The sequence below is a fragment of the Corapipo altera genome, unplaced genomic scaffold (assembly GCF_003945725.1).
Source record: "Corapipo altera isolate COAL_440 unplaced genomic scaffold, ASM394572v1 1b, whole genome shotgun sequence".
NCBI classification, from domain to species: domain Eukaryota; kingdom Metazoa; phylum Chordata; class Aves; order Passeriformes; family Pipridae; genus Corapipo; species Corapipo altera.
In genome coordinates, this window is record NW_020884881.1 from 4,890,102 (window position 1) to 4,906,496 (window position 16,395).

At 36.0% G+C, this 16,395-nt stretch overlaps 2 long non-coding RNA genes across 2 annotated transcripts; one reads left to right on the forward strand and one right to left on the reverse strand.

The window, feature by feature from the left end:
* Window positions 1-960: 960 nt before the first annotated feature.
* On the reverse strand, window positions 961-4,253 carry LOC113945607. The gene is made up of 3 exons (XR_003527139.1): window positions 4,084-4,253; window positions 3,000-3,068; window positions 961-1,092 (listed from the first exon to the last, which is right to left on the reverse strand). It is a non-coding gene; the product is annotated as an uncharacterized LOC113945607 (long non-coding RNA).
* Window positions 4,254-4,377: 124 nt separating this feature from the next.
* On the forward strand, window positions 4,378-15,851 carry LOC113945606. Its single transcript, XR_003527138.1, has 2 exons — window positions 4,378-4,615; window positions 15,601-15,851. It is a non-coding gene; the product is annotated as an uncharacterized LOC113945606 (long non-coding RNA).
* The last annotated feature ends 544 nt before the right edge of the window (window positions 15,852-16,395 follow it).

Here is a 16,395-nt window from a genome sequence, read left to right on the forward strand (position 1 = left end):
TTGAATTCATTTCACCACAGTTACCCTTTCCCAAATGGTCTATAGGCAGGCCCACTCAGTGTCCCCAAGTAACTCATTCAAATGCCCTTTATCACTGACAAGAAACACTTCATGTTTTGTTTTTTTTTACTTAAGGGACTCCTCTGTCTCAGCCTGACCTGTCAGTCGAGTACAATAATCCCCTTGAACTGTCTCTCACCCCCTTTCAGCACATCTCTTTTGCCCATTTCCACAGCGGAGTTGTATTGCCGGTGAATTCCCATTACTGCTCTTGGCTGAGATCTGCAGTTTCTCAGACACTGGAGGGATGGGCATTGAGGAGCGTAATACCAGATTTAGTGGCACTTAGCTACTAGGAAAATGAAAGTATAGCTTTATTACTGCTTGTAGTGCCATCCCAGGCTGCAACAGGAGACCTCCCTCACCTTACGGGTAGAGGGAGTTTTGGCTGCCGGGAGTTAGGCCCAGCTCAGAGCTGGTGCTGCTGAGGGCAGCCCCTTCCCTGCTCTGGCCCTGGAAGACACTCCCAGGCATCATGAGGTGGCCATGGCCTGGGTTGACCCCCAACCCAGTGGTCTTATCCAGGTCTGCCTGTTAAGACTGCTGGCCCTTTATTTCTCCTCTTTAGAAAGATTACTGATCACAGATTTTAGAAGTCTTCTAGATTTTAGATTACTGAGGCACTTTGTAAACCAGACCTTTTTCCATAAGAAACCAGTGATTACAGTGATAAGACACATAATTTTTTCTTTAGTTTTGGTAACTAGAAGATACATTGTGCTGATAAAAACACTCTGAGTGATCCTAGTAATGATCTCTTGGGATAAGTGTATTCATAGATATTTATTGTTGTTATAGAAGAACTTAATGTTGGTAGGAAAATCACTGAACAGGCGACTTGTGGAGTAAACCCCCAGAACAAAAGACTGCCTCACAGCTGGGAAAATCTGTGAAGTTGTTTTGTCCCTTAAGTATTTAAACTTACAGATGTATGACAAAATCAGCAATAAGCAATGAGCGAAGCTGTGAGGTGTATGGTCCCTCCTTGTACCTAAGTTCATGTTGCCTTCTCCTTTTTGCCAGCTTTGTTAGCTAAACAAAACAAAAAATACCCAACACTTGCCCCTCTCAAAATAAAAACAACAAAAAAACCAAACACACAAACCAAAAAAAAAAACCCAAACAAACAAACAAAAAAACCCCAAAAAACTCAAACCTAAAAAACCGCACCTTAGGGAGAAATGGAATAGCAGGAAATACATATCTTAACACTAGTCCTTGTGCCCTCCAAAAAAGTTCTGTTTATTGAAGCCAGTCTTCTGTCCACTTAAGAACCTAACACTTTTTTCTTACCTTTATTTTCAGTTTTTATAAATATTGATCTCATATGTCACTAGAGCTTTGTAAGAAACAAGTTACAAAGAATCTTTTCCAGGTATTTCAGAAAGAAACTCTTACCAAAGTGAAGAAACCATGGGGTCTGAACAAGTCCCATGTAGCCCAAAGCACCAAACATTGCTCTCTGATCTTTAGGGTTCTGGGAAAGCTTTTAAGTAACAGAGCATCTGCTTCTTGTCTTTTCCTTACCATCTGAATCTTCACCCAAAAGCCTCAAACAGCCCAAGCCCTCAAGTGTATAGCTTAAGGTAGAGATTATTCTTATCGTGTGTGCTGCAGCCATAGGAAAGGAACAGACTTTATCACTAAAGAGTTCTTGGAGACATGACTCATGTTTTTGACGTGCTTCCAGAAAAGTCAACGAGAATGCTTTCCTCTATCTACAGGAAGAGTATTTCTTTGAATTCTTTCATAGGTTTTCAAGATGCAAGCAGGTAGGTGAAGAAAGTTTTTCACATGATTACAGAATCACAGAATATACTGAGTTGGAAGGTACCCACAAGGATCACCAAGTCCAACTCTTCAGTGAATGGCCAGTTTGGGGAACGAACCCATGATCTTGGTGTAATTAGGACCATGATCTAACCAGCTGAGTTAATCATTAATTTATGTCCTGTCTGTCCTTCCTATGGAAGTAATCTGTACAAGAAAAAATATTTTCATGTGTTACTAAGCTTTCACCTGTGTCTTATAGTCAGCAAAACACATAAAGGAAAATACTTGTTTGTCAGTTTAGCAGCTTCAAGTCTCATCCTGGAAACAATCCAAGTTGTTGTCTTTAAGGCTTTTTGTTCTTTCTTAAAAAGATGTTATTAAGACCTTAATTTTATTACCAGTGTCACGATATTCACAGTATAACAGATTATAGGTCATTATTAAATTTTCAAATTATGATCTTAAAATTACTATTCTTTTCTTGATGTACACTTTTATCAGATGGTTATTTGTATCTTTGTTTTTAGAGAGATTATATTTAAGAAAGAATTAGCTGATATGATAGTAGGTTACTGTTTGCCGAGTCAGGAGGTTTCTCCCTCTCCTATGTTTCTCTGATTCTTATACTCTGATCCAAAAAGACATTTCTCTATCTGAATAGATTTTTGGAATCTGTTCCTCAACCAGGGTCTGCAAGAAGCTCCGTATCTTAAAGTAGGTATCCCTGAGATATTGCCTAAGTTTGTATAAAGTCACATAGCACTAAAGCTGTGAATGTCCTCTGCTCTCTCTAAGGATACTAGGGCTTGGGAAACATGGATTTTATATGTAATATCTTTGGGTATTACACTGTGCAGAGTATAACTTCATCAATTTTACCTATGAGTGAAACTGGTGATAAAGTCTCAAAGAACAGGTAAATTTCTTCCTTCAACCCCCATAAGCTCCTACCTTTGATGTTTTTTCTGAACTTCTTACATTGACTTCAATTGCAAATCTAGCTCATTATGTGCTTTGAGCCATTCACTTCAACAGAGTCTTTTGATTAACCAGAATCTAAGAATGTGACTCTCTGTTGTGTTCCCTAATTCATGGTAAGCATTAAGAACAACTTCACTGCTGTAAATGACAATGGATCAGACAAAGCTTTTATATACATCACTTACCTACTATTGCAGGCCTTGTTTGAAATACCTAGAGCTTAACCAAATTCTACCACGCAGGCTTGTGTCACACTGTAAAGGGAGTATCAGGATGACTGCACAGATGTTCCTGCAACCTCTACAAAACCCAGGCCTTTACCACAGAGACAAATCCTCCTTAATGGATTCTATGCATAATAAATACAGACTTAATGATGAATATCTAAAATCACTTAGGGTGATAAGGCTATTTTTCATCATCTGCATGCTGTAAAGGGAGAAAACTGAGAGACATATGTCTTTAAACTACAGAGGGAAAACTTTTAAATTACTGTGTGAGCAGAATATATTCATGGTTTGTTTGCTTTTATAGATATTTTTTAACATCTGAACATCTTTGAAGATTGGACACTGGCAATCATTCTAAATAAATAAACCTATTTATGATACAAACAAAGGATGGTGTATGTAGTTTGATTTTTCTATCATATTGTTTTATACCTACCTTTGAAGAATTTGGTCATCTAAGCATCACAATAAAGTGTGAGAAAAGTTGGAGAATTTGAAAATTCCAGCCTACTGTAAATGGTGAAATTTTTATTTTGACTGTAAGAAATTGATAAAATAGTTATATTAATAATTGGATTAGAAATGGAAATATTTATATTGTGATAGAACAATTAAATATTACTTCAAATTTATTTTATTTTGGAAATGTGATGTCAGTAATAGAATACGTACAAAAATGCTGGGAAAGATTGTGACAGAAAGTGTCATATTCTATTTCATTATATTACTTTGACTTGACATAATGTACTAGTTGATGTGGTTTAACCATTACAATACCCTAAATTAGCATGAAACATTGCACAATTTGACTTTTTTGAACTAAGAATGTTTCATGAGGTCAAAATAAAATATATTAACACTACCGGAATATGTTACTTCTGCTACCTTTAAAAATTGCTCTGGTAAACACCTTTAATTTCATCAAATAATCATTTTCTAACAGATAGATCTTCCAGTACAACTTTCTCTAGCAACTAAAATGCGTGTGAGGACCAATAGGTTAATGATCATCTCCTTTGTCTTTAGCCAAACAATACACCTTTATAGCAGCTGAGAATCTGTCCTAATGTTCCTCTTCATCATCTTGTCAATGGATGCTTTTCCTTTTATCATGATGTTGGGAAACCTAGGTTGAACATATGAGTTTTACAGTTTTGTTTGTGGTCACTCTGATCTCTGTCACAGTGAATTTCTTAGTCACAAGCCAGCTGCTGAGAAAACTGTCTGACACGCTTATGGGTCTTACTTTGATGTCTGACATTTCCAGTTCCCCAGAGGAATGCAGTTGTCATGAGAGGTCATAATCAGGGAGACTGAGACCATCCGTTAGGTTGCCAAGGTCAATCACATGCTGGCCTTTAAAGATCAGAACTGAAACACTGAGCTTCAATTGTATTCAGCTGAGAACCAGTGCTGAGAGTAGGGATGGGAGTGATGCACTTTTGATGGTCAGAGCTGCCAAACACTTACAGGTTGTTGCATTCTGCAAAACATGAAGATTTGGAAAGAGAGGGTGAAGAAAAAAGAAAAACAGGACTGGAAACATCTGATTTTATTCTAGTGAACTCGCGGTACAGTAAAGCTGACTTTGAGGGATGGAGGGGGAGCAGGGACCACAGGGTAGCCCATGCAGGCTAGTTTGCCAGGGTCTTCACCATCCAGAGCCTGTCCCACCCAGTCAGGAGTAGGAAGGCTGGGGGGGCACTGAGGCAGCCCCAGCCTCAAGAATCATGGGTGAGCTGAGGTTGAGGTTGGCTATGGAACTGGCCCTGCCACAGCATTTCTGGGGCAGGGACAGATGACTTTAGGGGGCTGGAATAGGGTGCTGGGGCATGGACAGGGTGGGGAGAGCCATGAGCAGAGCTGGGCAGGGACAGTCGGGGCTCTTGGTGGCCTCAGGATGCTAAGAGTACAGTGCTGTGATAGTGCAGATATCTCTGTTATTAATTGTAAAGAGGGAGTTCAATCTTTATTACCTCATTATTGGAGGAGAAAATTAAGCTTTCAGTCAATGGCTAAGCTTTTTCTTTTCCTTGCAAACTGACCTGAGTTACTTTACAAATATCAGTGACGATGTAAAGAAGGCTTTCATTAACACTGTCTAGATGTCCTCAACAGAGATAGCCAAATACTCTAAGCAAAGTCCAAGGCTGGTCAAAAACCTCCATGCACCCATACATGCATTCTCCACACAATTTCAAGTGAAACACAAATTAAGGCAGTACACGAAACAGCTACAAACTCCCCATCAGACTCAGGATCACCTGTGGTTGAAAGATCACCTTCTGGAGGCCACTGCTTAAAAAGAGAAGGTGGTAGTTTAACAAAATAAGGGTTCCTAGGGTGCACAGCAGTTGTGTATGAAGACATACAGAAATGGGAATTTATTTGCTTTTTTTTCTAATAGTTTTATTAAAATACAAGAGATGATATCCAAGAGTGTGATCATATGATCTCTTAATGTCATAGAAAACAAAAGCAAGATTTCCAGGCAACTAGCCTAAACTAGTTTCTAATTTCAGTTGGTGGTAACTATAGACAAACTCATGTTCAGTGAAAGTGAACCTTTGTGTATTTATTTCCAGCAAGGGTATTTGGACTTCATGCAGAGTAAGACTAGGGAGGCTGGCAAAATCCTCTTCACTATGCTGCTTTTACTTGTTGGATGTAGAACAGTTAACTCAGAGTAGAAAAATGTGCATTATATTCTTGTACAAGTGAGAGCCCTGGCAACTTGTTTAAAGTTGTCTCTGTGTTTTAAAAGGGAAATATTGATCTATTTTAAACTTTCAAAATTAAGTTGACTTTAATGGCAGTACTTTTAGTGTCAGATAGAAAAAAAGTTACTTTAAACAAGGTTTGAATACCTCTTAGTTGTCAATAATTTATGACTCATAACTGAAATGTACTTCTATGTTTAATGCTCAGAATAAATATGGAATCCTTAACAAAAAAAAAGAAAAAAATTGAGGAGTGAATGGTACACACTGTTAATATGATACAAAGAACTTAGACCCTTGGGAACTATTTTTCAACCCTAAAAATACCAACAAGGCAGTATGATCTAAGAGATGTAAAAGTAAAATAAATCTAAGAGCATGGAACTGACTTTCTAGTGTTCAAGAATATAAATTGCTGCTGCTTCTTGAGTTGACATTTATTTACCATTTTGCGGTATGAGAAAGAGCCTCAAGATTAGAACAGAGAAAATTAAATTATGTTCCTGTTCCTTTGGCTACAGGGAGGATTGTATTTTAAAGATTGCTTTAAAGGCACATGACCACTTTTAAAAGCCAGTACCTCACTAAATGCAGTTCATTCTTAAATGAACTGTCATGGAATCACTCATCCAGAACTAAAGAAATCAACCAATTTTTTAATCTACTAAATAATAACTTAATCCTGAGAAGCATTTAGAAATATTAATAATACGTAGATGATGTTGTCACTTTGAGGGCTGATAAGAAGCTTCATATTAAATTCCGAAGTCCAGTTGTCTCCAGCGAAGATGTTGAGCAGTTCCATATCTGAAGCAGCACTGTTTTAAATTAAGTGAGCTTTCCCACAAATAGTGCTTTAATGAAACAAAGATAATTTACTCTATTCTGGGTAGACTGAGTTTCCTGGCTACAAAGATTCATTACAACCGTTTACAAAGTTAATATCTTGAAACATCTTTTATTAAGACTGCTTTAGGTAGATTTTCTACTTAATATTTAAGCAAATGTTCTGACCAAGTAAATATTGTGTCTCAGCCAAAATGAGGGGAATGAGATTGTAATAAAATTTGTGAGGTTCTTAAAAGGAGGTTTACTCCATAGCTTTGAATTTATACTGGACATTTAGGTATTAAAACATTTATATCCAGGTTTTTGTCAGGTCTGTGAGAAATAACAGTTTTTATAGCTGTTTAACTGGCAGTGATTGACCCAAAATACACTGCTTACTTTTATTCTGATACAAAATACATTTTCTTTCTTATGTGTCTTGCTGAATTTATTAATAGATTTTTTTTCTTTTCTGTCAAGTTCTTATGATCTAAATTGCCCTTAGAGAAGACAGGGTGTGAGAGAAATATGTTAAAATTACCAAATAAAATGTGGCAGTGGAAAATATTAATTAAACTGACATATCATAAAATTAGTACGAAAAATGAGTAATACAAAAAAAGCTGTGCAATATGAAGTCATTTTAGTGTTTTGAACAGGTATCAGTGCCATAAAATTCTAATTTCTAATAATAATATCACGAAGATTTAGAAAAAAAGGGTCACTGTAGCTGGGAACTGCAGAAATTTATTTCTTCCATTATGTTACTATGTGTTGAAAACTGTGATAATTCTGGACTGGAAGACTGGTTTGCCACTGAGAAGTATGGTGTTTTAATTTAGTAGCTTATTTTTCTGGGAAAGGGAAGCCAGTCAGCAACTGCAACTCATTCCTTCTCCCTAGCACAAAGGGAAGGACCTTTCCACGCTGACATGCAGGGACAGGCATGGTTGCTGAGACCCAGATGACTGACTGTAAGAAAAGCTTTTTCAATGCCTTTCCCAGATATCCTCTGGGAGGGTGATGGCAGCCACACAGAGACTCCCTGAAATCACAGGAGCTTTCTGCAAGTCCAAATCTGTTCCTACTTAGTTTCCAAACCCATGTTTTATGCGAGAAGCACAACTTACACATCTCTGTAGCACATCTTAGCATATGAGCTTTTCAGTGAACTAGGAGAGAGCACAATCACAGTTTTATCATCTGTGTCAGAAAATGTTTTGATTTCGTGCTTTACATTTCTGCCATACTTGGTGCTCATTTAATAGAAAGTATAAAACATAAGCAAAGATAAGCAGAGGACATCAAGCAGATGTCTAATTTTGTTGATTGATGAGGACGGTTTCTTGGGTAAGGCAGCTACTTAAGTTGCTCTGGAAGAGCAATTACCTTTGAGCTAGTCATTCAAATGGGGCTGTAGTGCTAGATCACATAGGCAGTTTAGGAACAACAAGAAAAATTGCTGTGTCTGGAGCAGACTAAATTACCCTTCAGCCCAGAATCTTGTCTTTGATAGGAGCCATCTCTAGAAAAAGATGATAAGAAAAGACTCCATATGGAGTAGTGCTTCCTTTGATAAATGCCCTTGCTTTGGAGAAACTGTAGTGCAGGTATTTCCCGAGGAGAAAGCTGTTGCTGAATCTTTTGAATAACAGTCCTCAGCACACTTTTCATCCATGATTTGTGTAACTGTCTTTGCAAGCATTTATACTTTTGACATCCACAGCACCTCATGACAATGAGTTCCACAGGTTTATGTCCTGTGTGGGGAAGTATGCTTCCTTTGTTCATTTCAAAACTTCAGCTTATTTAACAAGAAGGCGTAAAGTATAACCACAGATCAATGTAGCAGAGACACAGGGCTATAATGGAACCTCCTAAATACAACTGAGTAAGAATGAGGTAGAAACTTAGAATGTGATTACGTAATTCTTGTAATTATAAATCATCTATTCACTCCTAAATTAATATCTCTAAGAAAAACAGGATCTGAAAATAAATTGAAGCATGTTGAACAAATGTATACCAGGTGAAATATTTTCCTTGAGTGACCATATTGACCTCCCATCTAAGTTAAGAGCAAAAGTCTGATAACAGGCAGCCCAGAACTCTAAAATGCTCTTCCTTACTAATACCATCCAACCTTATTTACCATTGTAGCAGTAGAAATATTTAAGTGAGTTCTCCGCAGATCTATGCATAATTGAGCTCTTTTCATTAGCCTGTTACTGGAGGCAAATGTTAATGTATCAATCTTACAAACCACATTTCCCCTCAAAGGTCTACCAAGCAAAGGTTTATGGTAGAGTATAAGTGTTTCCTCTCATGTATGTGAGTGTGAACTCTGAGACTGTCTGAATACATGCACTAGGACTCTGGGCTGTTAAACCTCAAGATTTTTTTTCTTGTAAGAAGTAAAGAGGATGCAGTAACACTTGATACAGCAATATATTTGCATTAAAACAAATATCAAGTATCATGAGGATTCCACTTTATGTGTTTGGTCAATTTATAATGAACACTTGTTAAATACTACAGTTTTTCTTGCAGCAATGAGAAAATTTCTTTTCACTTATGATCATGCAGCATTGAAATGACTCTGTAACCCTGCATTTTCTGAGAGGTTAGTTTATGCTACTTATTTGCAGATTTGCCTCTAAATACAAAATTTTATAGTGGTCTATCCTTTTTTTTTCACATTGGAAATCTGGAGCAGTTCTTGTAATAAACATCACTGACTATTTAATTTGACAGCAAACTTTACAGGGTTTAACTGGACAGCTTTGGAAGAGGGAAATGAAAAGTAGGAGTTTTGTATGTGAGCTTCTCTTTTTTCAAATACTTGCTGTCTCATACAGTTTAGACAGAGATAGAATTTTTTTTTAATTCATCCACTTGCATAAAATCATTGGTCAATTATTTTGGAACATCTCATTTACCTTAACTGAGACAAGTTCTCTCTCTGTTTTTGTAATATGTGATTTGTATTAAATAGGATACTAGAAGTCCATCTGGTCATCTGCTTTGGACACTTTTTTCCCCCAGGATGATAAATGAACAGAAAGTAGGAGAATATCTTTGACTTACTTTTAGCATCATGGAGACATATTAAAATAGATATCAGCTATTGTAAGTCACCACCCTTTGGCTACCATCAAATAGTGAGATGATAGATAATGATACATTTCTTTACCCTTTCCTTTCTTGTGGAAAAAACAATGCTTTTATAGGGAACTATTTGTACTCCCTGGAAGGTAAAGAGAAGAGGAGAGGAAGACCTTATAAAGTTGAGTTACTTTGCGTAGAAGGAGAGAAAGAAAGATTAGGCAGAAAGTATAACTCTTTAGTTTAGAGGTTACTTCTCTGCTTTCCATATACATTTTGCAGTCACTTGTTAAGTGCATCTTTCATGCTAAATTGAAATCAGGTTTTGTTCTTCTATGATGAGTGTAATAAGTTCTTAGATATAATTATTTCTTCTTGTGTCTCCTCTCCTTTCTGAACCTATAAGTGTTCTCCAGACAATGAATTGAATTTGCTAGACAGAGATCTCCTAGGTCCTTCAAGTGATAAATCAAGGTAGCTTGGACATTCTTTTGAAAACTGGAAGTTTACTGATTCAAAAAGGGTTTTTTTGGTTGCCTTTTTCTTTTTTTTTTACTTGCTTAGAAAAAGGTATATTTTCAAAAGCCTAGGTGAAGTTATTAGAACATAGTGAAAGAGTCTGTGTACGGGTAGAAAAGACATTCCCTTTCTAGTTTTGAAGAGAATAAGTGAGCTCCCTCTCTAGTTTGCTGCTTAGAATCATGTTTCTTTTAGAGCTTGCTTTCACAGAAATTGTTTGCCTGAGCTGTGAGCCTAAGTTAATAGTTTGTGTCTATTAATATTTTGAGCACCAGCTTCTTGAAAGCTATACAATGAACTCCATTACAGTCAAGCTGCTGCATTTTCAGGAACTTGACAGTATCATAATTCTCATACCTTAGACCTAGGCTTTTAAATTTGAATGTTCTTACTTTCTAATGGCACCGGTGACAAAGCAAATCTTGCAACAGAAGCACTAAGTTATCCATTCCTTGGTGTCTGCTCACTCAGGAACTTTACACACGACTCACTGAGCTTCTTTGGTTTTGTATTTTCCAGTAGTTGGGGCAGCATAACGAAGGGTCTTACCTGTCAGCATTAGTTATATTTTCATATTTATCACAATTGTGGTGATTTTCAATGTGTAGCAATATTTATTAAAATGCTTATAAAATATGTAAGTTACCAAGACTTTTACATTAGGATAATTCATTAATTGCCCCAGGCACTTCAGGAAAAACTGCCTAGGAAGTAATAAAGAAGTGCTAATTTTTGAATTTTATTGAGGTTCATATAGACTTATGGATGCATCTCTAAAAGGGAAGGGAGCTTTATTGGAGTTTGCAAACAAAAATATTTGTCTATCCTTTCCTGCTCTCTTCTGTATCTGATCTTAGTTTAACCCCTAAACATCTAGTGTGATTCATCCCTATCGTGTACAGTAATGGTTATCATGAAAACATATGCTACTTTAAGTGACATCTACAAACTTAAAACCAAGGAGTTCTCATGTTTAAAGATAATGTGATTTTCCTGTCACATGCTAAGTACATCTCACAGACTTTCTATTAACATTTGAATATATATAGAGATTAGAAAGAAGGTTTCCTTACAAGTCTCAAAAGAATCTGAAATCTTAATTGGCTTAAATGTTTTCTATTTTTTTTAAAAAATGAAAATCTGTAGGAAAATATTGGTGCTGGTGTTAACTAAATAAGGAAAAAGAATATGTCTAGCAAACACCTAGTTTGAACATGGTAACGAAAAGGTCTATTTTAATTATCCACCGATACTATTAATTGTCAATTGTAGAATACATTTCATCTGCAAAGCATACTATATTATGAGAGCCAAAGTTTGGAAACTTACACTAGTTTAATTCAGATCCTTAATAACGTGCCTTTTAATAATGAGGATAACTAACCAGTGGCAGAAATTAGAAATGTGTTGTATTCTCCATCACTTGGTAATCTTTAAATCAACATAGGATTGTGACCAGTGACAGAACCTGAAGGAATGGCCTGAAGTTGTGTCAGGGGAGCTTTAGATTGATATCAGAAAAAGGTTTTTCACCCAGAGGGTGGTAAGGTACTGGAACAGGCTCCCCAGGGAAGTGGTCACAGCACCAAGCCTGACAGAATTCAAGAAGTGTTTGGATGACTCTCTCAGGCACCTGGTGTGACTCTTGGGGATGGTCCTGTGCAGGGCTAAGAGCTGGACTTGGTGATTCTTGTGGGTCCCTTCCAACTCAGCATGTTTTGTGATTCTGTGAGATATATTATATCTTGCACAGAAATTATAGGAAGCTTCAGGTACATTGCATGCCGGGCAAGTCAAAGTCCCTTATCTGTTTGTTCATTGGTAATCAGCTCCTGTTTCTGTTGATCTACAAACATGCACACATGAATACTGGTATTTCTAAAAAGTGGGACAAAGATGCACTGTAGAGTGGGTTTATGGTCAAGACACTTTTGATCTTGACTATTCCTTAGGAGAGAGACTGACACACTATTCTTAAAAGACCCTCTGATTCCATTTATAGCATCAATTCCTAAATTAAGATGTACCCAACAACAGAATAAGATTGTTAACTAGAAGGGTAGAGACAGAAGGGTAGGTGAATTGTGAGATCCACTGGAATCAACCATAAGTATTCCTGTGCTGTTCTGTGACTCAGTATGACTGTGAAATTCTTTTTGAAAAGAAGTGTATGTGTTCACTGAACATTTTTAATTAAAGACTCAAACTTTTATCAAGAAAGGAAAAACAATATAATACTTAGTTTTGATCATTGTAATTAGAATTATATTAATGATTAAATAAATTCTGCTGCTTTTCTAATTATATAATTCAAGAAGTTAAGGATGCATTTTTTGTCAAATATTTATTTGATACTGAATTCCCCTTCCTTTTTCTTAGCACTTTATGATGCTCCCTATTGCCAGCCAAATATGTAGTCCATACCAATAATAACTCTTTGTCTACCCATTAGTTAAAATTCTACTGCTACCAGACCTTTCTCTAGGGAGGATACTATTCAACAAAATCTGAAGCTACCTCATGTTAAAGAGATAATTCTACTCAATCTATCCACTTCAGTTCCCTCAATAAAACCAACAATATCCTAATAAGTAACGCATGAGAATAGAAATCGAAATAAACATTTATGAATTTATCTGCAGCTGACAGCTTTATTAATCTCTGTAGCTATTGTCATTTGATAAAGAACAGCATATAATAAAAATTCTGCAAATTACCTAATTAGGTATTCTGCAGCAGAAGCTCTGCTATTATAAGAACCAGTAATCAGGTAAAAGACCAAAACAATAACATTTGTCTTGGAAAGGAACAGCTCTGTGAGAATCTTCCTCATTTATGATGATCTAGCTACAATCAAGGAAAGAATAATGATTCACGCTCAATGGCAATATTCTGGTATGTAGCTACTATTACTAACACATGAAGAAGAATCCTGATGTTTGACAGCAAATCCCTCTTCCAAAAATACCCTGGAGCACATTTGTTACAGTATGAACAGAAATATATCCTAGAACCTGAAAGTACTCTTCATCAGGATAACAAGCAGGACTTGGAGGGGTTACCAGACTGTCTTCATTCCTTTTTCTTTTGAAAGAGAGTCCTAACTAATTTCAGTAGAGCTGAATCCACGAGAGAGTTTTTCAGTGCAATTCCTTCCAAACACTAATAATTCCTGAATCAGTTATGTATCTTGTCTAATGTGGTTGGTTTTTACAAGACTTTTCTCCCCTTACTCTGGGGGAAAAAAAAAAAAAAAGTTCTTGAGAAACTGTGACTAAAAATGTTCACTTCCTTTGGTTGACAATAAATGGAGCCTAGGCTAAGTAGGTAACATTGCTAACACCTGATGTTAAGTGTGATGCCTCTAAAATGTGTTATGTGTCTGTGTTAACTGGTAGTATACTACCAGTTACTAGTAGTAACTGTGGGGATCCTGGTGGGCACCTGGTTGAACACAGGCCAAAAACGTGCCTTTGCTGAAAAGAAAGATAATGATATCCTAAGCTGCATGAGGAGTATTGCCAACAGGCTGAAGGAAATGATTCTACCCCTTTATTCAGTGCTGGTGAGCCACATTTGGAATATTGTGTCCAGTTCTGAGCTCCTCAGTTCAGAAGAGGTATGGACATACTGGAGAAAGTCCAGTAATGTCCAAGCCACAAGAATAATGAAGGGATTAGAGCACCTCTCCTGTGAGAAAATGCTGAGAAAGCTGGGACCGTTTCACGAAGAGAAGAGAAGGCTCAGGGGGAATCCTATGTAAATTTCTGAAGGGAGGGTGGAAAGAAGGCAGAGCCACACCTTTTTTCAGTGATGTCCAGTGACAGGACCACAGATAATAACCTCCAACTATCTATTCTATTCTATTCTGTTCTATTCTATTCTAAACCTATCCTATCCTATCCTAAACTGAAGTTCCATCTGAATATCAAGAAGCACTTTTTCGCTGAGTGTGCTTGTTTGTGATCTGCTTGTTTGCCTTCAAGGTGTGGTCAAATACTTTCTTTTCCCATGGGTGTAATTAAAGAACTTGCTAGAGAACTATGTAACAAGGGCTACAGATTTGCTTGTTTGTTTTTTTGTTCACATCAATTTGAAATGTTCAAGTAGTTAATTAATTAATATCTGAGTCTGTTTGATATTAAATACTCATTAGTCTTTCTCATGAGAAGTCCTTGGTTCTCCCTTTGGTCTCATTGATCTTATTAGATCCCTTTAAGCAGAAGACAAACTGAATTGCTTGAGCGTCTGGATTAATAGGATGGATTGGTTTTATGTTTTCTAACATAATTTTCAGAGACAAGGCATTTCTTCATTCTTCTTGAAATACTTTGTTCGCTGTTGTTATCTGACAATGCTAGAAAAGAACATTCATTACATGAAGCTGAAATGTTACAATTCAAAGATTCTTTTCTCCAACACACAAAAATGTTTTAATTTTTTTGTAGTATTCAGGACAAATAGTATGTGTTAATATCTTAGTATTTTATATAGAATTTTATTGATATTTATTTTTATTTCCTTCTGAATTGTAATATTGTAATGCTCTGAATATTTCCATTTTTCTTTTTAAGTTTAGTTTGAGCTTTTGGCAGCTTCCTCTATGCCATAACATAGTAAAATGAGATAATAATCAGTAGACTTTTTTAAAAAAAAGGTTTTCTTTTTTCTGGAGTATACTGTGTTCCCCTGTTTGCTTTAACTCTCTTTATTCTCTGAAAGTCTTAATGATGAACATATCTCTTTGGTTTTAAGTGCTTAATGTGTATATAATGTTAAAGCTTATGATAGCAAACTACATTTAAGTGATTCTTTTCCAGAGCTTCCAGAGTATTCTCTATTTGTTCTATGAAAAAATAGCAGTTTTATTGCAGATAGTAGATGATATTAAACCCCATACAGGTACTGAGGAAGACACCATTTATATTATTTATACAATGAACCTGAGAATTTTAACTTTTCCAGTTTAGGCTATTAAATACATGTAAAGACATGAGTAATACCATAGAGTTAAGAATGAATACAAGAAAAGTACTTTATTTTGTTTCTTATAGTGCATTTTGGTAAGAGAAGTGGATACAAAAATAATATGCATAATCCTATGGACAACAGAAATTCAGGAAAGTGTAATTGACTCAGGTACTGGGTTTCTCATGGCTACCTCAATTCATACATGCTTAATGGAAAAACAGAGGAGAAAATAAGCTCCATTACAAATGTATAAGATCATCATTTTGCATTGAAAAAAGCATCTGGAACTATATTTTTGGGGAGTTGATACTGGTCAAAGTTTTCAAAACATTCATTTTAGCACATTCAGAAGTATTTTATATCTTCTGAATTCCTCTGGACGTAGTTTCATGGACTTTGTTTCAATCATCTAGGTTTCTCCAGAACTGGAAACAAGCACCGAGATATCCTTTCACAACAGTCAAGCTTCAATTTGGTATTTCTGAAAAGATGAACTCTACTTTGAAGATCTGTGAGCTACTGACTTTGAAGATCTTCTGTTAACTGTTGACTTTCTTCAGTTGGGAAATACGTCCAGAGAAGCAAATCCTACCCCAACAACGTATATGTATTGACCATGTATTTTCATTCAGCTACACATCTGCATAAAATTCAGTTTGAGAAATCCCTTTGTGTTCTCTATTGCTGCTGGGTTTTTTGAGTCCAAAATAATGAAATGCTATGAGTAGAAAGGCTGGGGTTTTTTTGAAAACATTTACCAACATTAAAAACAATACAAAAAAAGATGAGATCTAGGCAAAAATAAAATCTTAAAATATTTTTTAGTACTTTTGGACAGCAAAATGAGTACAAATGGCATTAGTAAAGCCTGCGAATTTGGTATTTAGTAACAATAATTTTACAATGCAAAACATAAGTATAATTTATAAATAAATAAAAAGACCAAGATGTTGTATATTATTTCTTATTTCTCATGGCTTTTTCTTCCCTTTTGATAATTTCACCTCTCCAAAGTTCCATATTTTTAAATGCTTAATCTAAGGAAGTGTGCACCCAAAGTAGTTCTTATCCAATGTAATGCACTATATATGAGAAATATAAAATAAACTAAATGTTACTTTAGAAAGTGTTATTTGACATTTATGCAGTAAAAATGTATTTAAATCCGACTTTCCCAAAGACTACTCTTACTGTAATAACTTGGTAAT